Genomic DNA, 25,451 nt, shown 5'->3' with positions numbered 1-25,451 from the left:
CCCCGACCCAGACTTCTTCGACCCCAGCAAGATGGAAAGTTGGCATCAGAGGAGCGGAGAGACTCACGTCATTCTAAGAGTCAGTACTGACTGCTTAATGCTCCCGCGAGTTCCTCCAGAAGCAACACCCAAGCACGCAAGTAATTTGTTTTCCTTGTATGAAAAAGTACCAAGTGGCCCAATTTACCTTTTCTAAATTTCTAAGCTTATTTAGCTATTAGGCTGAGTGTAAAAATTATATCCTGAACGGCAAAACATTAAAATTTGCCCATTGGTTGTCTAAATTGAAAAGCAAGCTAAAGAGAAGTCAGGGGAACTACAATTTAAGTAATAATCAAAATTTTCAAAGGTAGTGAGGAAAAGAGATCTGATAACTAAGATCTTCTTGTGCACCAGGCAGGAGCCAAACATTGCATACGTGGAGAAAATAAATCAGTAAGTCATTCAACGTGGAAAAGAGAGAGAAGTAGAGAAGAATTGATAACATTGACTATAACCAAGCTAGTCTTACTCCTGACCAAATTTCTAATTCGGGACAACAATGGTGAGAGAAGACAGACAGTATTTTTTCTCTTAGGGATTTTAGCTTCTGTTGTTGCACTGGGATAAAAAGATGTCTCTTCATTTAGGGCAAATAGCCACTAAGACTTTTATTTTCTAATGTAACTAATTTAGCTCATACTGTAGTCAGAAGACGAGCAAAAAAAAAAAATGTTTCGAAATACTGTAAAAGTATGTCCAGGAATTTTTTCAGAAAGTTTTTTCTTCTTCTTTAAACAGAGAGTTTACCTTGTTTCTATTCCTGTCCCCAAATGACATGTCTGTTTTCTTATCTTAGAAACTAGAGGTCTAAATTAGAAAAATTGTAATTTTATAATAAAATGTTATTTCTTCAGATAGGAAGTGGCGAAGATGGTTATAGAGAGGTTGAACTATTGGGTTTTATGAGTGCACATAAACTGAAAGACCCAGTTTATTAAAAATGCACATTAAGATAATAGTGTGGAACAGGTGATCCTTATTCTGAAAGTAATACATGTATAATCCCAAAACCGTCTCCTTGGATCTGGCTTCCTACATAACAGAGGATAGTTTGATGCTCAAAATTCTTATGGAATCAAATAAAATGTTGGGAAGAATGTGTTTTTTTGTGTCCTTTTCTGTCAATCCAAGAAAACAGTCAACATGTTTCTCTGAATGGTCTATTACAATCTACCCAGAAAATTATCACCCACCATCACACTGCATGTACTTCTGCCGTAGCTAGAAAATGGTGCTCCTGTAGCAGCATTGGTTCATCTCAGTAATTACTTCTCTTACGCTGCATTCTGTATTCCTGTCTTCTCCTTCGACACCTGTGCGCAAAGCAGTTTGTTCACGTCCTGAGTGTTATGAGCTGAATTGTGTTTCCCTCCCCGCAAATTCATACATTGAAGTCCCAAGCCCCAGTACCTCAGAAGGTGACTGTATTTGGAGATAGGAACTTTAAAGAGGTAGTTTAGTTAAATGACGTCATTAGGGTGGACCCTAACCCAACATGACTAGTGTCCTTATAAGAGATTAAGACACAGACACACACCAAGGGAAGATCATGTGAAGACACAGAGAGGAGGTGGCCACCTGCAGCCAAGGAGAGAGGATCAGGAGAAACTAGCCCTGCCGGCACCTTGATCTTGGACTTCTAGCTGCCAGAACTGTGAGAAAATAAATTTCTGTTATTTCAGCCATCCAGTCTACGGTATTTGTTATGGCGCCTGAGCAAACTAATACAAGTCTTAGTAAAAAGGAGTGAAAAATTACCTAACTGTTCAAATACAATTTGTTTCTATATTCAGGTGTTGGATTTTGTCCAAGAGACCATGTAATTTATGAAGGAAGTGTACGTCATTCACATTTTCCAGAAAAGAGGACAAAAAACAGGTATGCCCAAGTTTTATATAAAAGCCATACATGGTGTTAAGAATGAAGGAAAATATAACACAGTTGCTCTTCTTCCATGATACTTCTAGTTTTCACATTTTGAACAGGAATGTTGTGCTTAAGTCATTGTCTGGTGCCTAATATAATAGTATGTGCACAGTTAATATGCACAGACTTCGGAAAGAATAATGGAATAAATAGGTGCCTAGCTTTCCCTTTAGGACAATAAAAAATGGTATGTGAACTTTTGCTTTTGCGAGAGAGTTTTGATGCATGGAGAATTTTCAGTCAAGGCCTGGTACTAGATGAAAATTTCATCTTAAGAGTTGGAAACAAAAAAAAACAGTCTTTGTAAGGGGAGAGTTCCAATACTTTTACAAAGGAAAGAGACTCTAAAGGAAGAAAGAAAAGAAATGTGGATGCTTTGCAAGAAAGTCTGGATAAAGATAAACGAACTGAGACTGAAGGCAATCAAAGAGGAAACAAGTCAGAGGTTAATCAGAATATCCCCACGGGAAACCATATTTGCCCAGAGAGTTGAGGGATGGACACCCCACTTACAGGAAGTTGGAAGCAACAAGATAATGATGGGAAATGGATTCGAGCAGGAGAGCAGGAATACTTTTGCTGTCGTGCCAGGCGGAATTCTAAGATGGCCTCCAAATTCCCACTCCCTGGTATACACTTGGATAATACTTCCCCGAGAGGTTCAGCAGAATGCGCAGAACCTGTGAAGATGATGAGATAGTTGCTCTGTTGATTAGGTTATCAACCTATATGTAAGAGTCAATGAGATCTGCATTCGGAGTGAGTGGAGGGAGAAAGAAGAAGCCAATAGCAAATGAGTACACCTGACCAGAAGAGATAAGGAAAAGGTGATTGAAATTACCACTAACTGGGATACTGTTGGACCCAGCAACAATTCCCACCAGCACACGTGGATGTGAGCATTCACCCATCTTTAAATTCACCCATCCTCTCAAAAATTCTATTTAATGCTGACTTCATGTGAGGCACTGGCCTAAGTCTGTGTGAGATAAAGATTACAGGCCCTGAGCTCTTGTTTTGGATAGTCTAGTAAGCAAAGTGAAAGCCAAACAGCCAATTCTAAACAGAACACTCTGTGTTTGTTGAGCACTTCAGAATCCTGAGTTGGTAAAGCACTTATAATAAACAAGTTACTGTGAAAGGCACTTTAGTGAAAAATGGCTTTTTTTTTTTTTGAGGAAGATTAGCCCTAAGCTAACACCTGCTGCCAATCCTCCTCTTTTTGCTGAAGAAGACTGGCCCTGAGCTAACATACGTGCCCATCTTCCTCTACTTTATATGTGGGACGCCTGCCACAGCGTGGCTTGACAAGGTCCGCACCTGGATCCGAACTGGCGAACCCCGGGCCGCTGAGAAGCGGGAACATGCGAACTTAACCACTGCGCCACCAAGCTGACCCCTAAAAAAAAATGACATATTTTATGTCACCCTGCAGCTTCATGATGTCATTGTCGTAAAGTGCCTAAATATATCATTGCTTGTGCAAAATTATGGTTGTTAGTTTCTCTTATCTTTTTTGTAAACATTTCCCTTATTATTTCTCATGCTAGTTGAGACCAAAAAGACCATATATCTCTTGAAATGTTAACATTTAAAAATAAAATCCAAGACATAATCATTGTGCACAAAAGGCCATTATCGCTCCAAAGTAAATTGCAAATGACACTACAGAGGCTCTCACTTTAAGCAAGGTATACTAATAATAACACAGTGCTGTGAACACCTGTTTCCTAATGAGAATACCCACAAAACATGGAGAAACAATTTCATATAAATGTCAAGTGTAAATTGAATGTGATCATGAAACAACTCAAATTATTATAAGGAAAATGATCTTAAGTGACTAAGTAAATATTTTCCATGAAGATCATATGCAAAGATTTAAAATAAAACATAATTTGACATACAATTGTCAAAATAGAATTTTTTTAACTTCTTACCTGAGGTAACAAATGGAAATGCACACAGACACATAGCAAACATATAAACAAACAAACAAAAATAGAGTGCATTTAAGTAATGAAAGGATGATAACCTATTTTCATTAATCAGACTAAAATTTCAAAAATGACTTCACATTCCCACTGTACTGTTTTTAAAAACCATTCTCTGCTTCATTCCATTTTCTAAATCTATAAATCTGCTTTTTTGGGGGAATCTCTGTAGGTACTTTTAGATTTTTATCAAGTATATTTTATAGTTTCAGAAGGATTAAGAACAATCTAAATATAGACAAGGAGAAATAGATAACATGAATATCTATATTTCTGTATTCTAAATTTCTATATTTATATCTATAAATGAATTGAATTAATAATTAATAACTTTTCCCCAAAGAAATCACCAGAGTCAAATGGTTTCACAAGTGATTTTTATCAAATATTTAAGGAAGAAATGATATCAATTCTCCACAATCTCTCCCGAAAACTAAAAGCAATGAATGCCACCTAACTCATTCAATGAGGTCAGAATTACTCAAATGCCAAAACTAGATACAAGAAAGGAAAATTACAGACCTGTAATCTCTCATGAACATAAACAAAAAAAACTCAGTAAAATAATTAAAAGTCAAATTCAACAATGTATAAAAAGAATAATACACTATGACCAACTGGTGTTTATTCCATGTATGCAAGGCTAGTTCAACATTTGAAAACTCAATCAGTGTAACACAGCATATCAACAGACCAAAGAAGGAAAATCATATGATTATATTAATTGACATGGAAGACAGGATTTGACAAAATGCAAGACTCAGTCATGATAAAAATACTCAGCAAACTAGGAATAGAGGGGAACTTCTCCAAAGTGACAAAGAACATCTGCAGCTAACGTACTCAACGATGAGGCACTAGAAGCTTTCCCCCGAAGATCAAGAACAAGGCAAAGATGTTTCCTGTCACCACTTCTGTTCACTATCACACAGGATGTCCTAGCTAGTGCCATAAGACAAGAAATGGAAATAAAAATAGAAATATTGGGAAACAATAAGTAAAACTGTCTCTATTCACAGAGGATAGAATTGTCTATATACAAAAATCTCAAATAATTAAAAAAAAAGTGAAGCCACTGTAGCAAGTTTTCAGGATACAAGGTTAACATTCTAAAGCCAATTGCCAGTTAGAATATAAGTAAGCTCTGGGGTTCTAATGCATAGTATTGTGATTATAGTTAATAGTACTGTATTGTACACATGAAAATTGCGAAGAGGGGAGATCTTAAACATTCTCCCCACAAACAAGAAATGGTAATTATGTGATATGATGGAGGTGTTAGCTAACACTACAGTGGTCATCACATTGCGATACATAAGTGTATCAAATCAACACGTTGTACACCTTAAATTTACACAGTTATATGTAAATTATATCTCAATAAACCTGGTAAAAAAATACACTAAAATTTTGTTAAAAAGTTAATTGCTTTCTTCTTTAACAGCAATAAAAAATTAGAATTTGAAATTTTGAAAACATCATTTATAGTAGTATCCAAAAACAAAATACTTAGGTATATATCTAACAAAATTTGTACAATACATATATGTGGAAAACTATAAACTGCTGATGAACAAAATAAAAGACAATCTAATTACATGCATGTTTTTGCTCTGTCAGCAGAGAGAGCCTAGGACACACTGACTCCAGTACACATGAGGTCATCCAGCACCCAGCTCTTAGTTTCTGTTACTGTTCTCCAATAAAAGGAACTAGAACTCCTTGGGGAAATGCCTGATTCTAGGTCTTGGCAGGAAATACGCAAAATGGGCCTGGAGCATCTTATAGTGCCAAAATGTAAGGAAGTGCCAAAAAATAAAAAGCAAACAATTATGAAGATATATCAAAGGGAGACAGGAGACAACTGGAAGAGGTTCTAACGGCTAAAGTCGGAAGAATTTGAACAACAAAATAAAGTAGTATTGGATTATAACCCAAAGAAAAAAATAAATATCCATGAGTACATACTGATATAAATTAATTATTTAATATAGAAATAACTTGGAGAAAATAGACAATTATCCCATGCAGAAGAATCTCAAATAATTTATTGGAATATATATATATTCCATTCTTAAGCAGGTGGAACATACATGCCCACCTCTCAAGTATGGGCTAAGCATGGTGACTTCCTTCCAAAGAGTGCAATATTGAAAGAGAGAGGGAATGAAGAGTAAATTTACAGCAGATAAAGCTGACAAACACTTCCCCAAGCCAGGTGATCAAGGTTAACATCATGGTAAGTTATTTTGATAATGTTCCACTTTGATATTATGTGATGAGAATGGCAATTTACCTTTGTGGTCTTGATCCCAAGAAATGTATTACTCCAGTCTAAGCATAAGAAAAAAACATCAGACAAATTCCAGTTGAGAGAGATTCTATGGAACAGTTGACCAGTAAACTGTCAAGATTGATGGAAACAAGGAAAGTCTGAGAAACTGTCACAACCAAGAGTAGCCTAAATCAACATGACTATTAATATAATGCAGTATCCTGTATGGGATCCTGGAACAACAACCAAAAAAAGGGCATTAGGGAAAACCTAAGGAAATCTGAATAAAGTATGGACTTTAGTCTGTAATAATGTACCAACTGTGTTTGACAAATTGTGGCACATAAATTATACTTATGTAATGAGAAACTGGGTTTGGGGTATACGGGAAATCTTTGTACCATCTTTGCAATAATTCTGTAAATGTAAAATTGTTCTAAAATTAAAAGTTTATTAAAATATGCACTAGAAAATGTTTTAAATAGAAAAAAATGATTAAATACTTCATGGGTGTGTTACTCAATGTTTTCTTAAGTGTGGAGGAAAAATTCCTGAGAAGTATATATTAAAGTAATAAAACTACTTCTTTGGTTTCCATGACACTGCTTCTTCTAGATTTTTTTTTCTTCTCACGTATCCAATTTTTTCAATTATTTATTTATTTTTATAAGCTCTTTTTGTTTGTTTTGTTTTGTCTGAGGAAGATTTGCCCTGAGCTAACATCCATTACCAATCTTGCCAATCTTCCTCCTTTTTGCTTTTTGCTCACGGAAGATTAGCCCTGAGCTAACATCTGTGCCAATCTTCGTCTATTTTATATGTGGGATGCTGCCACAGCATGGCTGACAAGTGGTGTAGGTCCACCCCTGGGATCCAAACCCATGAACCTGGGCCACCAAAGCAGAGTGCACCGAACTTAACCAGTATGCCACAGGGCTGGCCCTTCAATCTTTTAAATGTAGGTGTTACACAAGATTCCTTTCTTAGCTTCTTTTTTTCCTTTCTCACTGTATTCAGAAATCTAATTGCCTCTTACAAATAGGTTGATAACCTCCAAATCTTCAGCATGGAGACCTCCATAGTGCTCCAGATCCCATTTTCTAAATGCCCATAGGCACACCATCTTCACTCCTAAAATCGAATTTCTTCTTTTCCTGCTAACCTGCTCTTACTCTGTTTAACAGCCAACTGGAGTCAGAAGAGATCTCACGACATCTCCACATTTCCCGAGTAAAACACTGAGACAAGTGGAAAAATGTGGAACACAAATATATAATGGAGGAAAACAGTTCTCAACAACAACAACGAAAAATAAAAGACTTTAGTGGGCAGATCAAAAAGATTTATTTTGTTCCAGGAAAGAAGGGGAAAAAAAAGAAATCATGAAAGAGAAATTGATCAACAGAAAGAATTAAAAGTGAAAAGATAATTCATGCATAATTAATGTTCATGAAATATCAGAACAAATAAAAAAATCAAAGATATCAAAGACAGAATAGAAAAGACCTTTCTCAAACCTAATGCCAAAGTAAATAATTCGTCATTGCTTGGCAAAATTGATGGGGGAAGATCCAGACCTAGATAATTCTAGCAAAAAAGTTTTAATTATAATTTTAAAGGACAAATCTTACCACCATCAAAACAGAAAAAATAAGTGTGTGTGTGTTTACCCACATAGGAATAAAAATGGGCTGTCCACATCATTTCTCTACAATATAAAAATGAACAATATCTACATAACATTGGAGTAAATTAGTTTTTGAATAAAAGGATTTAGGTCCAACCATAGAGATCAGAGGTGAACTATGATTGCCTTAGGCCAATAGAATTAGGTGAAAATCAAATATAAGCCGATCAATGTACTACATTCCTCCAACCACAGATATCGGTTCAGAGTGGTCTGGACTACATGACCATAATTGATCTGGTTTTTCATGTTAAAAGGAGGCACCTATATATGGGAGTCACCTTTTTGTAACTATGACAGAACCAAGCTTTAGGGATAAAACTGACATCACAGAAGGCAGTGAAGAGACAGGAGATAACTAGCATCTTGATGACTAATTAAAACACAGATTTATCCTACCCTACCGATGACAGCTTTCAGTTACATGAGCCAGTAAATTTCCTTATTGTCTAAGCCATTTGAGTTTATTTTTCTTTTACATGACATGGAAAGTATTCTAATTGAAAGGCTAGCCAAGGGTCCGGCCCTGTGGCCAAGTAGTTAAGTTTCTGCACTCCACTTCGGCCATCTAGGGTTTCACTGGTTCAGATCCTGGGCACGGACATGGCACTGCTCGTCAGGCCACGCTGAGGTGGTGTCCCACATGCCACAACTAGAAGGACCAACAGCTAAAATATACAACTGTGCACTGGGGTGGGGGGGGGGGGGCATTTGGGAAGAAAAAGCAGAAAAAAAAGAAAGCCTAGCCAAATTTAGTTTCACATGTAAAGGCAACAGAAACACGTCTTAAATGATCAAAAACTAAGAGATCATATCATTCTTGAGAAGAATTGCATTAGACATGCTGGCTGACTAAGAACGGAATCAAAATTAAGTGTCTATCTTTGGATGAATGAATAAAGAACCATATACACAATGGAATATAATTCAGCCTCAAAAAAGAAGGAAATCCTGCCATTTGTGACAATGTTCATGAATTTGGAGGACATTCTGTTAACTGAAATAAGCCAGACAGAGAAAGACAGATACTGCATGATCTCACGTACATGTGGAATATAAAACTCCTAAAAGCAGAGAATAGAATGGTGATTACCAGGAGCTGGGGGTGTGGGGCAAACGGGGAAATGTTGGCCAAAGGGGACAAACTTTCAGTTATAATCATTAATAAGTTCTAGAGATCTAATGTACAGCATGGTGACTATCATTAATATTAATGCATTGTATACGGAAATTTGCTAGGAGAGTGGATATAAATGTTCTCAATACACACACAAAGGTAACTATGTGAGGTGATGGACATGTTAACTTGATTGAGTGTGTCATCGTTACATAAGGTATACATATATGAAAATACCACATTATATACCTTAAATATATAAAATTTTTAATTTGTCAATCATACCTCAATAAAGCTAGGAAAAAATTAAAATAAATTTTAAAAAGTAATCAGTATGGAGGACTTTCTTACTCAAGCTATATCACAAGCTCTGTATTTGGACTTGGAATTCTTCCCTAAGATGTTACGTTCTTTTGCTTCTCCTTTCTTGTATTAAGAAACAGAATTTTCATGCTACATTCTTCATAACACAATGACGGATGAGCATTTAAAACAATAACGCTATGTTTTACTCTAATACTTACTAACAATAGCTAGATTATTTACGAACTTGTGATACTGTGCCAGAATTACCAGACAAAAAATCATTTCACTTTTTGTTTCTTTTTCCATAGGAAAAAAATGTGTAGAGCCCCATGATAATAAGTGAGCAGATCTAATAAAAAGTCTGCAGGTGCAGATATTTTCTGAGAAAACCCCAATTTTTAGCATTCTATATCAAGTTCCTATGAATGTGCCTCCTATAATTATGCTTCAAAAATAACCAATGGAGAATGATGTTAAATAACGAGCAACAGTAATAACTACAATGCATTGAGCACTAGCCCAGCCCTAGTGGTCTAGTGGTTAAGATTCAGTGTTCTCACCATTGTGACCCAGGTCGTTTCTGGTTAGGGAACTGCACCACCTGCCTATCATCTATTGGTTGTCATACTGTGATGGCTGTGTGTTCCTGTGATGCTGAAAGCTATGCCACCAGTATTTCAAATACTAGCAGGGTCAGCTTTGGTGGCCAAGTTTCAACACAGCTTCCAGAACAAGACACACTAGGAAGAAGTACCTGGCTACTCACTTCTGAAAAATTTGGCCATGAAAACCCTATGAATGGCAGTGGAACACTGTCTGATACAGCGCGGGAAGGTGAGAGGATGGTGCAAAAAGAGCAGGCAGGGTTCCCCACTGCTGTACACAGGGTCGCTAGGAGTCAGAATTGACTCCACAGCACTAATGACAACATTGGGCACTAACTCTGCTAAATTAGTCCTATGAATTATCTCCTTTAATCCTCACTCCAGCCCAGTGATATACATTCTATTGTATTGAGTTGAATACTCTTCCCAAAATTCATGTACACCTTGTACCTCTGAATGTGATCTTATCTAGAAATAGGGTCTTTGCAGATGTAATCAAGTTTAGATGAGGTCCTACTGGATTAGGGTGGGCTCTAAATCCAATGTGACTGCTATCCTTATAAGAAGAGGGAAATTTGTGATATGTGTGACATGTGTCACACAGAGACACACGTGGAGAATGCCATGGGACCATGGAGGCAGAAATTGGAGTGATTCATCTACAAGACAAGGAATACTAGAAATTGCTGGCAATTACCAGAAGCCAAGAGAAAGTCATAGAACAGATTCTCCCCTAGAACCTCCAGAAGGAACCCATGCTGCCAGCCCCTTGATTTGTGACTTCCAGCCATCAGAACTGGGGGGAGAATATTTTTCTGTTATTTTAAGCCATTCAATTTGCAGTAAGTTATGGCAGCCCGAAGAATCGAATACATTATTATCGTCTCCATTTTACAGATGAGGAACTGAGGTTTAGAGAGGTTAAATATTGTTCAAGTAAATGGGAGAACTGGATTAAATTCAAACAATCTGATGCCAGAGCCTACGCTCCTGATTACTATCTAAACTGTCTCTAAGGTGATATTTATTGAGCGCTCAGTATATACCGGGCATTTACTCTTTAAGTGTTCTTTGTGGTAGAATCATTGTTTGGCTCTCTAATAACATCTCTTGCAAATTATCCACATTATACCATCAATGGAAAATCTAGGTTCATTGTCATGTTTTCTTTCTCTCCCTGATCTGGGTACTTGTGGTAACGCCTTTCCTTGCTTACTTGGCTGTCTTCTCTTTGGAGACAGCATGGATATCAACTCTGTTAGGACTTTCCCGACTGTTTCCTGACCAAAGTCTAGTCTGACACTCTTTCTACGCCTTTCCCTAGTACAATAAATACTTCAAAATAACATAAAAATCTATTGTAATTTGCTTTTATATGTCTTCTCCCAAGACTTTCAAAACAAGGAACTATGCTTCCTTCTTTCCATTCTCAGTAACCCACACAGTCTTTGGCATTGAGTAAGCACTCCTAGGTGTTATGAATTACTTACTGAGTGGAATAGTTAATGTTAAATAAAGCAGAAGACTTGAATTACATAAAAAATATAGATGTATACAGATTAATTTAAAATAGTCAGTTTGAAGTCTATGGAATAAATACAAATTCAAGTACAGCAAGAAACTAGTTTCTGGAAAGTAGACAACATTTTTGAGTCATTTCATACTCTGAGTAACAGGCTTGAGAATAGTATGATAAATGAATAATTTAACACTCCATTTAAGTGATTTTCTTTGAAATGTTTGTTCCTTTAACATGGTTTAAGAACATGTCTATCATCTGGTTTATTCTTACATTTGAGTTTTTTTTCTGGGTTGAATAGTGGCCCCTAAAAAGATATGTTCAAGTCATAACCCCTTGGTCCCCATGAACCTGAACTTATTTGGAATTAGGGTCATTGCAGAAAAATTAGTTAAGATCAAGTCCTACCGGAGTAGGGGGGGTCCTTAAGAAGTGGAGAAGAATCTTAAAGACAGACACATAGAGGGATGATAGCCTGTGAAGACTCAAAGTCACAGGGAGACACCCTGTGACCATGGAGGCGGAGACTGGCGTGATGCCTGTACAAACTAAGGACCACCAACGATTGCTGGCAACTACCAGAAGCCAAAAGAAAAGAGTGGAACAGAACTTTCAGAGGGAGCACGGCCTGCTGACACCTCGACTCCAGACTTCTAACCTACAGCCATGTGAGGGAATAGTCTTCTGTTGTTTAAACCCCCCAGATGGTGGTACTTTATTATGGGAGCCCTAGGAAATTAATACAAATTTTTTTATCTTGAATGCCATCACAATGAATTTTATTATGATCTCCCTATTTTCTTTCTAAAGCCTCTGTTTTGGGTTCATGGAACTTTAACTTCTTACATGTTTACAGTTATTACAATTTTTTGGAATCTAAAACAAAGTAATCATGGTAATAAAAACTGAATTTGATATCCAACACATTATATATATCCTAATAATTATTTTTTTGTTAAAACTTGAAGATAATACAATTTATTGAAATGGAATGAAGGTCTCTCAGGAAAAAGGCATTGACGACAGACAGACTTGCATATTTATCTAGCCAGAACTTTCCCACATCATGACACATATTATATTTCAAATTTATAACCTTCAGAAGTCTGAAATCCTTCATCGTAGGAATGAAAGTCCATTATAGTTCTGCTGTATCTAGTCTATATTTCACAAGGCCCATGTGAAGTGTAACGTATGGAATACTGATAAGGTTTTAGGGTTAAAACCTCAAGTCTGCTAAAAAGATGATTAATATTACATTAGCCTTACAGGGCAAAGGTCCAAAATATAATACATTTTAGTTTATAAGCAAAACCAATGAGACATAAAACTGAACAGATATTCAGGTATAAAGTCATAATCTTTAGCTGTCCTCTCGGAGAATGTGGTACCTCTAATCTCACAAATAACATTGCTGTGATTAAATGTAACAAGAGCAGATACGAAGAATGTGCACCGCCGCTAGGGATCTGGGCCAAAGTGCAAAGTGTGCTGTTTGTCTTGGGAAACTTCTCACCTTTTGGTAAACTCTCCTAATCAGCCTCAGGCATCCAGGGTCCCATGTGGCCCACTGGCTGTCCCAGGCTCTCCCCGCCCACTGGACACCCACATGCCTCCTCCTGGAGCAGCAGCCCTGTGCGTCACAAACTCCTGTCGGTTCCACTTTTCAATCAAAACTCCAGTTTCCTCAGGCTGGCTGATTTTGGCACCCTCTAAGCAAAATCCTAATCTGATAATCTGATTAAATTAATTCAAAGTAAGTTGTAGATGGCTAATAGCCTAAATTTCTGAGAGAAGCTGAGTTCTTGACAATCTAATTTGTGGAACACACAAAGGAGATGTGTTGAACTGGAAATCTTCTGAGTCCTCTTTGTTTATATTCAAATTTCTTCCCTTGTCTGCCTGCCTGCCTGCTTTCTTCTTTCCTTCCTTCCTAGTTTTCCTTCCTTTCATTCTTTCTCTCTCTTTTCCTCCCCCCACTTCCCTCTCTCTCACATTGCTGGGTCAGTAATATGGAACTCCTTCTTTGCATGGGTACTTATCCATAAATTGACTTCCAGATAGGGATTAAAGTAAGGCAATGACTGTCTTTCCCAAGGCAAATGCAACTTCCTCATTTGCCCATGTTGACAGTACAGTATCTACACCCTTAATATTCTCCTTTGCTAATGACTGTTTTTAAATCTCTAATGAGAAAAAATATCATTCAACTAAGATTCAGGGTTACATTTTCTACTTCTTTAGTAATTTATCATATATTTAACATGTGAACGGTGCATTTGGAAGCATCACAATGATCTACTTCTATTATTATTATTATTGTTATTATTTTTATTCAAATAATTAACCTGTCATAAACAGCTACTATTGATCAGAATGTCTTTCTCAGAAATGTTAGGCATCTTTTATAAGTAATTACTGATATTTGCATCAAGCCATCAATGCAAAACACATCAATATCTATATTTATTATTAACAATTATTGCTTTAAAATATTTATTGATAAGGAATACCATGGTTTATATTTTTCTATAAATGATCAAAATAGTTCATGTTTATTTCATACTCTTCTGTGCCAGATGCTATTCTAAGTACTTTGCATACAATAATTAATTTAGTCCTCAAAACAATAGTATGGATTGGGTATTTTCACCTCCTTGCTTTTAACAGATGTGGAAAACTAAGGCTTGGAGAATTTAAGAAACTTGCCCAGGATCACACAGTAGGTATACTGTATTTAAAAATCAATGCATGAGTATATGACATAATATATGTATGCTCTTTGGTTAAAAAAGTAAGTTATATATGAATGTTGATAGTATTTCAAGCTCACTCCTCAACGGAAGGTGTGGGACTAGTAAGTGTGAGTTACACTAATGTTGAAAGATTGCCTTACACGGAATGCAAATCAGTTTCTATGGGTATCTTAGATTAACCTGGACCAAGGCTGGTGAATAAGATACTGTAGCCAGTAGGAACAATAAGAAGTAGTGTTACTTCCAGATCACCTCCTCTAAGGGGTGGTCCAGAGTAGTGGTAGGAGCATTCAAGTCAGGCTTTGACGAGTTTATGAATGACACCCCTGGTGGGGAGATGGTGAACTGACTAGATAAAGACAGATGGCAAGTATTTTCTTCAGGAATCCTAACCAGCAGGTGAAAGAGAAAGTGAGTCACCCTAATTGCTGTGAAATAGGAAGAGAAAAACACAACATAGATTCTTATCAGAATAAAGCTTTATGTAATCCAAAAATACAGCCCCAACCCAATACTATTTCATTTATTTCTGTTAAATAAATTGTTTGGGACTTTCCAGTAAACATTGCTAAGCAGAATACCATCAAGCAGCAGGCCATATAAGGGAAACATTTGAATAATTGTTCAATAAATATATCATAGCTGACTGTTTTAAAATTATAAAAGTAATACCGTCTTGAGGTTAAAAAAATCTTAATACGGAAGTATACAAAGCATAAAAATAAAGATGCTTTTCTTTCCTTTCTTTATCATTCTGTTTCCCTGTTCCAACTACTAATCTGAATGTGTTTTCAAGACATTTTCTCTGCATAAAGAAATATATACACACTGGTCTTGTTTTCCTAAAACAAATGGACTAAAATTATATTTCTGTATATATGTATGTGTGGCTATAAGATTGATATAGTTTTTTTCTATAAGAAAAGAGATCTTAGCATACATGTTATGCTATAACTTGATTCATTTCATTTTTCCCCCCAGAATATAACATGGAAAAGTCAGAACATTCAGTCCTACCATAGTCTTTTTGAAAAGTTGCCTAGTATTCCATAGTGTGGTGTCTCGTCAGTCATTTAACTATTCCATAATGTTTTGTCTTTTTCTCAATCTAGGTTTTCACACATTTATATATATTATGTTATGTATTTAGGGACCTAAGTTTCAACTTATTATTTCTGTTTAATTTTCTTAGAAATTCAAGCTTATAGCTATGTCTAGTGTGTTTAATCATGGGAATACTGTATATTTTTTCTCTATTGTCTGGAAGAAATAAGATACCGAGGCCTTGGCAAAGGTACTTTATCCAATTACTTCTCATACATTTCACACTGTATATTTTGGGGGGTAAGAAAGTAGATCTGAAGCCAAATGGTTGAGTTTAAATACCCTGTAGACCACGGTTCAGCATGTAAAAGTTTAATAAACTCAAATTTCCAGTTACTCTGGCCAAAAGCTTATGTTCAAGAAATAGTAACTAACCATCTTAAAAGTAAATCCTAAATGTTGGGATAGGTGGTTAGGCGAAGCATTCCTCTGAGGATTCTCAGGACAACTTGCTGACGAAGTCAGTGTGAGTGGGGCCATCCATGCAACAGCAGCTATATTTCCACTGATTCCTGATTATCCCCCTTGGCACTAAAGAGACCCCTGTGTTTGGAGAAATTTTGCAGCTGGGCAGAAGAGACAAGCATCTGGCTGAGAAATAACACCATAACTCAGAGCAACTTTTGGCCTTCTACATTGATCTTATTAAATTTCAACTTTTTCTTCTGGAAAGGAGATTCACTAAGACAAGAAAAAATATTACAAAAACAATACTTCTGGCACAATGACTAAAGCTAATAGGCTTCAGATATCTTCCAGGTGGGGAACACATTCACCATCAAATGGGGACATGGGCTGACATGGAAGCCTTCTTGGGCTCATCAGAAACCAGCATATCCTGGGGCTGGGCCCATGGCTGAGTGGTTAAGTTCGCACCCTCCGCTGCAGGTGGCCCAGTGTTTCGTTGGTTCGAATCCTGGGCATGGACAAGGTACTGCTCATCAAACCACGCTGAGGCAGCGTCCCACGAGCCACAACTAGAAGGACCCACAACAAAGAATATACAACTATGTACTGGAGGGCTTTGGGGATAAAAAGGAAAAAAGTGAAATCTTAAAAAAAAAATAAAAGAAAGAAACCAGCATATCCTCTTCTCTCCCCCACCAAAGAAATAAGCAAAATATCTGGGCTATTTCTTTATAACTAACATATTTAGTGAAAAAGATAAAATGAATTATCAGTTGGTACAGACACAGGCTAACTGAGAATCTTTGTTAAGAGAGGTGAGTGAAAATAAAATAGGCTGCTGGAATACCAAAGAATAAATATCTTTATGAGTGTAAATGGAGGAGGGAGGCAATGTCCCCATTAGCAGGCACAGGAATACTGTGCAGGAGGTAGAACAAATAATTTCCAGAATCTTCAGCTAAGATAAAGAAAAATTATCTCTAGGTCAGAAGTGTTTTTTTAAATTTATAACTGTGGGCGAAACCAAATAAACAAACAACACAAACAAACAAAACCCTGGAGGCAAGAGAGATAAACATTCATATAACAGAGGCCAATAACAGCAGATATTTAAAAAACAATGTGTCTTTTAAAAGTATACATTTAGTCAGAGGATAACTAGTAGTCTATGTAAGGGTTTGTAAAGTGATTATAAAACAAACATGAGTGGAGATTTTTATATATTTTTATTTGCAAGAATAACTATTCAAATTTGGTTCAGGTTTCACAGAAGGGTGAAAGAGAAAGTACCAACAAAACTCTTTTGAATAGCTTTTATTCCTCTAAAAACATTTATAATTAAAAAGGAGTCATGAAGGTGCAAATTGTACAGTAAACACCACCTGGAATATTAATAAAAATATATATCCCCAAACTCCACACTTCCTACAAAATTTTCATTTTAATCACACCTGCATTTTAGTCACATCTAACATGATTCTACTCATCTAATTAATAAATAGGTAGAATCATATTATATAAAAACTCTTTTTGGCATGAAGATCCTTGAAATATTGATAAAACCCATTGATCATCTTCACAGAAAAAAGGAAAATACACACATTATATTGCACATAATTTGAAAGGGATTACTGATTATCTTATACAAATCTTATTCTTTGATCCTAATTTAAGGAGTTCTAGTCTAAAAGAATGGCCCAAACTAAATAAGTGCAATCTACTAATAGTTTCTGAAATTTGACTAGTAGAGGAAAAATCTGGTTCATGCCACCATGTCATAGTAAACATGCTGTATTTTCTTGGTACTGGGTGGGGTGGGATGGGGTGGGGAGAAGCAGAGCAGAGAGCCAGCAGCACGTCTCTACTCCTGCCCCAGAAATGACTCTGGAATTCTCTTCCCCTGTTATTCCTTTGCTCTTCCAACCCTCTATCACTCATTCTCTGAGAAGCCCTACAGAGGGTTTTCTGAATAGGATAAGTGAAATGGAAACTTTGGTAATAAACATGCGTCTAATATCCATTATAGAAAACACAGCAAGAAAGGAAAACAACCCAAGACACTATCTTGTAAACTAAGTAAAACTAACTTGTTTTTTTAAACTAATAAAAAGCCCTTTAAGCATCAATATATATTTATTTAACTGTTACATGTCTACATTGAATAGTTCGGATAACCTATAAGTGATAACCAAATTTTAAGAAATTGTAAAGTCTTTACTATTTTATAAACCCGTATTATGATCCTAAATGTCATCTTAAGGAACTCCATGGTTGTAGGAGCACAAATATGGGTGTTCTAGTCAGATAAAGCAATCTTGAATTCTCCCTGATTAAAAATCAGAGTTAAAATCACCCGCCATGGGTGTCAACCAACTTTACACCAGGTTCATCAAAATAAGCTTATAGGAGTGGACAAAGTTCGATTCAGCTGTGGTCATATTTCACAACTGCCAGCAATAGAGACTGCCATACTGTGCATTTTATATGTACGCAACTTACAAATGATAGCTACACAATGGAGCATTAGCAACTTGGTTTATTTGCAAGTCACTTACCATATTGCATATTTCATCCTCTCCTCTGCTCACATTTTGACGTTGAGAGTTTTCTTTATCTCAGAAGCAGCAACAAGCTCCTGAAAAGTATTTTTATATTATAAAAGATTGTACTTATGCATATACATACAAATATTTCCTCAAATAATGGTCAATTTTTAAAACTACTTTCAACAAATTAGTTGATTGTATCTGAGAACACTTGATTTTTATTGAATTCTGTCAAGACATCAAAATGTGCAGATTCACCTTTGAAAAGTGTTAAATTTGCATTTATTCTTTTGTCCCTAGGCTTACAGCTGGGTGGTGTTATTTTTTAAGCACCTATGTGAGGTGCTAAGAGGTCCTAATTAGATAAATTAAACAAACACAGCATTAAGTTTCAGAAATGAAGTGTCAGAACAGATCCCTTTTTGATCTGCAGATCACTAATCGAGCAACAGTAAATGGCAAATAACGTGATTGTTTCCTGCATCAGCATATTGGGTTTGATAAAAACAGTTTTACTTTAGTAACTGCCCAGGATATTTTGCTCTGAGTGATTGAGAGGGACTATATTATTTTCTAGAGACTTCCAGCTGCTTTCATTCTAATTTTTCCTGCCGTATTATGAATGAATGAATGAATGAAAAAGAACGGCCAATGGCCTCTGTGTTACAGTGTAGCATTATCACCCCTGGGAGGAGCATGCTGTTTGCAGGGCTGACGAAAGAAAATAAAACAAAACAAATAACCACCACCACAACAACAAACCAGGGGTGATTCAGTTCAAGTCAATTTAACAAATCAGTATGTAAGTAAGGCACCAGCTGGCTATAAGGGCCACGAAGATCACTTGAAGGATTTATAATCCAGTGAGGAAAGCAATACAGACATGTTTACGACTCATGATGAAACATGAAACAATGAAATTAATTACAAACATAAGAGTCCTTTAATTGTTTTTGAGTTGATCAGGGTAGGCAACACTGAGGTAGAATTTGAACTGTACCTAAATGGAAAATCAGCATGTACAAACATGGAGAGAAAGAACAATCCAGATTAAGAGAATTGCCTGGGTTAGGAGGCAGAAAACAAAGTGTGGTGGGAGAACCTAATGAGCGGATTGAACTTCAGCCCAAGTCCAGGAGTAAGGGTATGAGAAATAAATTCATGTTCAAGGGGGAATTAATGATTTTAGTTTGATGGCTAATTGAGCTTGAAGTACCTATGGGAAATTCAGATCTAAGGTTTAGGATGGATACCCAAATTAGAGGTAAAGATTGAGTCACCTGCACAAAGGTGCTAACTGAAGCTTTGGTAGCCTTTGAGATAGCCCAGAGTGTGAGCATGGCATGGCTAGAGAATAAACCTACAGAATGCTTACATTTAAACACAAGTAAGAGAAAGCAAGCGTTTTGCAAAAGAAGAGAGTGGCCAACATTGTCAAATGATGCACACATGTATCAGATTCAGCTATTTGAAAGTCACTTGCACTCTGTGAGGGAGCAGTTTCAGTGAAGTGGTGGGCAGAGAAACCAGATTGCAGATTGGTTGAGGGTAAATTGGTCATTGCAGGAAATGGTCAAAACAAGTGGGGAAGTTGGGGAAAAAGCAGGGTGGGGAAAGTTTTCCAGAGAGAAAGGCACATTAGAAAATGGAGAGGAGGAAGGCAAAATACATCAAAGAATCTTGAACAATACCAATTTACAAGTAGTGCATTTTAAATGTGGTTTCTTTATGATATTCATTGAAGAGATGCATCAATCAAGACTAAGATTTTCTAGCCAGGGCAACAAATATATCACTTTGAAAACTTAAATTCAGCATCTCAAGTTGCCCAAACTACCTACCTACTGATTACTAAGAAAGAAAACATGTAATGAGGGTGACTTAAAAAAATACTTTCATATTTAAAAAAATATTTTTTGATAAAAGACGCATATTCACGTCAACAGAGACCTACAGAGCTCTGGAACATGATCTCATTATAAATCTTTCAAAGGGAATAATATAGGACAAAACACCTGCCAGGAAGGAAAATAAGACATTTTCTTTTTTTAAACTCTAATATATGCCTTGTGTCTCCAAATTCTCTTGCTTACCACATGGAAAGTAAGGATATGATGCAACATAGCATTTGGAAACACAAATGTTTTCCACCCAAACAATTTTCACAAATATTCCTAAGACTATGAATACATTTTTCAAAGGATATAATTACTGCTTACATATCAGACAACCTGAAATTGACATTCTAAAACATAGCTAGCTAGTATTCTTTGTAAGTGTCAAGGTCAGGATGGGCAAAGAGAGACCGGAGAGATGTCAGATTGGAGGACACTAAAGTGACTTGAGGATTGGATCCTGGGCAGAGAAAAAGGACCTTCATGAGACAACTAAGAAAACTTGACTAGGTTTACAGATTAGTTAATAGAATTGCTTCAATGCTAATTTCCTGGTTTCAATCATTGTAATTTCAACTTTTTCAATTAACGTAGTCTGTTGGAAAATTTTCTCTCCTTGGGAAAATGTCTCTACTTATAAAGTGGAAATTAGTGGGGAAAAAGTTCATGAGCAGATATGTCCTTCTCTGCCACCTTCTCTGGGGGAAAGCTATTTTGTTAGTGGGAAACCTGAATTTTATTCATCTTATAATATGGTTAAACCATTAGAAATGATCGCTTAGATGATGATGTTGACACTAAAATAAAAGAAACACTGCAATGGAAAATCAGGAAAGCTGGGTAAATTTCAAAGAAATTAAGGTATAAGAAATGGAGTAGCAGTTTGAAAATATCTGTGTACTTCCCAGATCACTAGGTCCTACTACAAGCCGGCCATAAGACAGCACATCCATTAATTCGACTATATAATGTCAATATTTTGGAATGGTTTGTAATTTCAGGTATTTGGATATAAAAGAGAGTAGAGATTTCTACGCAGATCATACTATGATTCTGTCGTTTGAGAAATGAAAGCATGTGAATGCCCAGCACAAGGATCTGGGTCAACAGAAAGGATCACATTCAGCCAAAAACATTAATACGTCAAACTTCCTTTCACCATGCCAATGTATAGTCATCAGATCGTTTCATTGAGAACAACATATTTTGCAATTGCAATAGAGATTGAGTTTAAGGCTATTTATCATATCTGCCACTATATTTCTTAATCATGTGTATGTTAACTAAGAGTTTTTTTGGCACTTTCATCAAGCTAGTTACATGATCATAATTAGTTTTGGTTATAGCTATCTCAATTAACAAAAAGTAAGATTACCCTTTCTCACGTATACGATCAGAATTTTCAAACATATGGCAGACACTATATACCCTTCAAAAGAAAGCATAATGTATGTTTTGATACAACTTTTTGTTTTAGGAGTTTTTTAGTATCAAAAAAATAAAAACCCAGCCTTTTTCTAACAGAGTTCTGTAATCAGGTCCTTCCATACAAATAATAATTTACTTAATTGAAATAGCCTCCTCTATCTAGACAATGAAATGTTTTAGAAATATCTGAGTCTCAGGGCAAATGCTGGATTTGATTGTTCTTGGTCCTAATGAGAATGAATCCAATGTCAGCCCAACTCTCTCCACGTTGCTGTTACATTTTTTTCCCTCACCATTTTGGTTAATCTTCACTTTCCACTATTACCATGCAAACTCCTGAGGAAGAAATATCATTTGTCATAGTATCCAGAAGAAGTTTTCAGTAAATTTTGATGACCAGTATGCAATAGTACTTATTTCAAAATACTGGAATTCTTAGATATAAGATAATATTATTTAGAATATAAAGTAACAGATTTGCTAAAACAAAGTGAGGCCTTCTTTCTTCTCCAAGCAATGAGTGTTTGCTTCTTGCTCCCTACTCGTCACCTTGAAAGGTAAGTGCAAACCTTGTGTGGGCAGCCACCTCTAGTGAAGGAGATAGCTTCTGTTCCTCTTGCCTAGAATGTTCTTCTCCCAGAAATACGCGTGACTAATCCCTCTCATCTTCCAAGTTTTTATTCAAGAGTTAACTTCTTAATGAGGCCCTCATTGGTTACTTAGAATTTTTATCCTCGCCTGACACCTCTTTCCTGTTTTATTTTTTCTCTTTATTGTGTATCATTATTTAACACACTGCATACTTTACCTACATATATTGTTTATTGCCCACTTCCAACGCTAAAATACAGACTCCACGAGGGCAGAGGGTTTTGTCTTTTTCTTTTAGTTCTGCATTGCCAAAACCCAGGACAACGTCCAACATTTTGGTTATTTCTAATTGTTTACTATAATTAAGTCTACTAGATATACTCTAAGCTAAATTTTTGTGGGATGGTCCTATTATGAAAAAAATAATTCAGATATTTTTACTTAAAATAAGCCTTTAAAGAAAGGGGCTGGCCATGTGGTCAAGTGGTCAAGTTCGTGCGCTTCCACGGCTCAGGGTTTCACCAGTTCAGATCCTGGGAGGGGACATGGAACCCATCATCAGGCCATGCTGAGGTGACATCCCACATGCCACAACTGGAAGGACCTACTACTAATATGCCACTATGTACTGGGGGGATTTGGGTAGAAAAAGCAGGAAAAGAAAAAAAGATTGGCGACATTTGTTAGTTCAGGTGCCAATCTTAAAAAAAAAAAAAAAAAGAAAGATGATGAGTTTTGCCTTGTCTTAACACATACTCTGAGGCTTGCTCAAAATTTGGAACTCAAATCTATAAAGATTAGACTTGCTCAAGAGATTTTCATGGTAGTACTAAGTTTGTGCCTTTGCCCATTCATAATTTTTTTCTCACTATTGAGTGCCTCCATCCCTAGGCTGGGACTTTCAGAATGCTGAGGAGTAAGCATGTGGGACGCCTGTGGTACAGTTTAAGCATGTGATTATATTAGAATTCTAAGGGCATTCTGATGTTTTACTGGGAATAAAACTCCTTACAGTGATTAAAATACATGACATATGATACATTTTTCTAATAAATGGTAAGTAACCATTTCCAGAGGCATAATACTTTTTCCCATAAGAGAATTTGTAAAGTTTAATCCTCAAATAGCAAGAATATATAGTTTCTTGAAATAAGGATCTTTAATATACTTGTATTTGGAATGGCCACACAATGGTCATAAGATGGTTCCCTTTTCTCCCTTTCATTCCAAAATAGTCTCTATCAATTAAATTCAAAATCTGAAGGAATAAAACATACTTTCAAAAATCATGTCCTTGGAAAAAAGTTTTTGAAAATAATCCAAATATGATTCAGGGCTGCAATATGCTGACAACCAGAGAGAAACCAAACTAAAATGGTAAGGACATTTATCAGTAATGAAAATTTCATACCAAAGTATAAAAGAGAACCTAGTATAAAGGCTAATTTTAAGCCATGCCTAATTTGAGAAGAGTTATGACCATTTAAAATATGTAAACCATCTTGAACGTTATTCAAGAAGTAAGTGCCAAGTATTTAGACATTTTAAGATTTTAAGATGCTCAGCATTTTTATTGGTATGTCTAAAATGTTCTCTTTTTAATTAAGGAATGCATTCTTAAAGGCTACCAGTAGAATGAATGAAGCTATATTGTTTTATGGCATTTTAAAAAGTATAATATCCATACATAGAATTTCATGTAATGCAAGCCTAATTTTACATTTTTAATAGATCACATTCAGATCAACTTTCAACAACAAAAAATTCAAGTCAAACAACAAAAATGTTACAGTATCTAAAAAAGACATTGAGAAACCAAGCAAATGAAAACATCCAGAATAATTTCACTGAAGTAGAAATCTTTGGGATGCTACTTGAAAAGCCAACAAGCAAAATATAAAAAAGCAGGAAAGAAAGAAAGAAAAAGAAGGAAGAAAGGGAGGAAAGAAAAGAGGAAACAATGAAAGGAAGAGATAAATTTAAAAAAAGGGTTAAAACATATACCTCCATTTAACAAACATCTTTTTTTTTTTTAAGGAAGATTAGCCGGCAGCTAACTGCTGCCGCCAATCCTCCTCTTTTTGCTGAGGAAGGCTGGCCCTGAGCTAATATCCGTGCCCATCTTCCTCTACTTCATATGTGGGACACCACCACAGCATGGCTTGTCATGCTGTGCCATGTCCGCACCGGGGATCTGAACCGGCAAACCCCAGGCCGTGGAAGTGGAATGCGCGCACTTTACCACTGCGCCATCAGGCCGGCCCCACAAACGTCTATTATTAAAAGTGTATACCAACCACGAAGTTTAAAATAGGCTTAACGTGTAAATGCTTAATGGTAAAACAGTCAGATACTTTGAGAAATCTTTATGAACAAATAATCACTTGGAAGCTACCTGTGTCGTGAACAGGAGAGAGGATGTTTTAGCAGAGGAAGGTGAAGTTAAAAGGGATAATGTCAAATTTGAAATCACATGTTTGTATTCCAGAGAGAATAATAAATGTGTCCCAGATAAATCTGTTCTAATTCTAGGTAGAACACAATTTAGAGAAACTTGTTTTGATACCAAAAGTCCCTGTTCTTGTCGTAATCAGAAAGGCAGCATTTCTCATCTCACATTTTAAAACCAACTCAATAAAAACAACTTTTGGCTACATATCAAATATTTGTTGGAACACAGAGGAGATAATTTTGTTTGGTATATGTTGATCCATCCACTTTGGAGGGAGAAAAGCAGGTCCTTAAAAAGCAAATTATCTACCACTTGACGTCCTTTCTTTTATGAAGGAAAAGGAGTCCTTTACTTAAAAGTGTGTATTTCTATTTCTTTATTTAAACTTTCAGCAGCTGTATACTTATTCACCTGGGCTAACCTTCAAAAATCATTTACAATCTGTTTTCACTTCACACTCTCACCAGTTACCCATTTACAATGTGTATTTTTTCAAGGAATCATTTAAGAACCCTTTGATAAAGACTATTTTAATATAGGTTAATAAAAATACCATCTATAACTTTTATAAATGTATTTCCCATAATTGGAATTAAAATCCATGGTGAAACACTATTCCTAAAAAACAAATACATTTAGTAAATATAAATTATAAATTCATCTTAAAAGGCACTTTATGAGCAAAGTATGAGTCGACGTGGCTATTATTAACGTTCCCCTAACCAACTGTTAGAAATTCTATGTAGCTGGGGGCCGGCCCCCGGGGCTGAGCGGTTAACAGTTTGCGCGCTCCGCTGTGG

This window comes from Equus quagga, chromosome 21 (assembly GCF_021613505.1).
Source record: "Equus quagga isolate Etosha38 chromosome 21, UCLA_HA_Equagga_1.0, whole genome shotgun sequence".
NCBI lineage: Eukaryota > Metazoa > Chordata > Mammalia > Perissodactyla > Equidae > Equus > Equus quagga.
This window is presented reverse-complemented; position numbering follows the sequence as displayed.